Here is a 2,076-nt window from a genome sequence, read left to right on the forward strand (position 1 = left end):
TGGACGTTAGATGTCGCTAAAAATTACACACTGTAGCTTTAATAAAAATGAGCTAAAATGAAACAAAACTAATTAGTCTATTTTTAAAATGTAGAAGCAAAAAGTTGTGATAAAATTTCTACTTAAGTAAGATAACAAAGTATTTGTACTTTTTTACTTGAAACCTCTGGTGGTTAGGGCTGGGAAATTGGATCAACCTGGTTAATAATCAATCTATGGAGGAATGTATAACATTTATTAAAAAGTATATTTTACAAACTTTTTTCTACATTCAAAATGACACTGAACACTAACTAATCAAAGCAATATGACGAAGCATCCACAATGTTGCTTCGAGGGCTTTGAAATTACATTCAGACTATCACAATGGAGATAAATAAATCAGCTAAATAAATAAATAAATCAAATTGGGAGAATATAATGTACAAAAATTCCCACTCAAATGGTTGTTTATAGAAAGCTGCAAATTTTCAGTTTGCACTTTATAACAAGTCATATTGGAGCACTGAATATACGTAAAAGAAGGTGTCTGATCAAAGAAAAATATATTTTTTTCCCACTCAAGAATGTTAGGTGTGTATAAAAACTAAACCTTTGTGTCTCTGTGAGCATATAGTAGCGACAGTGTAATGCTGTGGAGTTGTTTTTATTCAAAAGGAACAAGGAAGCTTTAGCTGATGGGAAGACAGCGGGTTTAAACATAGAACATGCAATGCCAGGAACTGGAAAGGAAGTTCATCCTCTAGAAAAACTACAGCCCTAAACATATAGAGCCACATTGGAAAAAAAAATTATCAAAACAAATCAGTTCAACTATTTTTTTAAACCCTAACTTCTTTTCCTCCTACATCTGAATTGTGTACTTCTTTCTGTTTGTTAATTACTTAATATTTTAATTAAAAAAAAAAGGATTGGACTTTACGGATGATACCTGAATGATAAACGTAAAGGGGTATTAATAAGTTAGCAAGATACCACAATAACCTAATTTATCTTTTTGAGAGTGAGTCGTTCCTCTCGAGAATAAACGATCTCCGTCAAGCGGTTTACAGGTGACAGGGTCCGGAAGTGACGCAGTACGCTCGTGAGACCGTACCATTCTAGTGGCAGAACCGATGGACGGAGAGCCACCGGCCGAGCGACGTCTCATTCAGAGAGAAACGGTAAATATCCGAGCTTAAAATCTGGGTTTATCCGAACTTTGAGAGCAGTTTGGTGTTTGGATAGCGCCGCTGAAAACATGTCGGCTCGGTACCGAGATGGAGCTGAATGTGCTGCTGTCAGAGCTGCACTTTACCGGCTTTACAGCGACGAACATTACCGATATATAAACTGCCCGCACCTCTTAATGCATGAAGGCTTTCTGTATCACAGTGTATCAACCTACAGCTGCAGTTATTGAGTTATTCTCTCCTAACCGGTGGTCAGTCGGAATGAAAGCAGGAGTTAAAGGTTAAGACTCTTATTCTCTCCTCATTATGTAACCCAGTGAGCTCTCTGATCTGCATTCAGGCGCTTTAAGTTGTTTTAAACTGGAGGAGAAAATTACAGTCCTGCTGTAGGATAGGAGGGGAAATTATAGCGTCCAGGGTGAGATGTTTGTTTTGGTGTCTTCATATTGGACTGTTGTTTTGGAGTTTTGACTACGTGGCTGGGATAGGTCCAGTTTATTTTGGTTTATCACTGCTGGATTAACTGGGCTTTCTTGTTTAGATTTGAGAGAAAAACTTAACTTGTAATGTGGCAGGAGATGCATGGATGGATGGATACTATAAGGAAGCAAAGAAGTATGAGGAAGTTATCATCCAGATTTGTAGAAAAATGTTCCTTTAATAAGAATAGTGCAGTAAAGCTTCTGTCCTTAACATTTTTTCCTGCGTTAATTTTACTTTTATTGTATCCCCATTTATTTTTCTCAGGAAAAATAAATGGGGATTCTTTTTTGGAAAGTTTTAAAATCAATGTCTTACTATATTTACTGGTTCTCAGATGCTTTACTTTAATATATTAATCTTGTCATAATGTAAAGAGAGTATTGTACACTATACACACACACACACACACACACACACACAC

The 2,076-nt window shown here is 36.3% G+C and overlaps 1 protein-coding gene across 1 annotated transcript in view; it reads left to right on the forward strand.

Moving 5' to 3' along the window:
- Positions 1-1,100: 1,100 nt before the first annotated feature.
- Positions 1,101-2,076, forward strand: part of map3k13 (mitogen-activated protein kinase kinase kinase 13) — a 43,897-nt gene continuing 42,921 nt past the window's right edge. The window contains exon 1 of the mRNA XM_015386110.1: positions 1,101-1,163. The gene's annotated coding sequence lies outside the window, so the exon portion shown is untranslated. The remainder of the gene's footprint in view (positions 1,164-2,076) is intronic.

The sequence above is a fragment of the Cyprinodon variegatus genome, unplaced genomic scaffold (genome assembly GCF_000732505.1).
Source record: "Cyprinodon variegatus isolate N-32 unplaced genomic scaffold, C_variegatus-1.0 Scaffold356, whole genome shotgun sequence".
NCBI classification, from domain to species: Eukaryota; Metazoa; Chordata; class Actinopteri; order Cyprinodontiformes; family Cyprinodontidae; genus Cyprinodon; species Cyprinodon variegatus.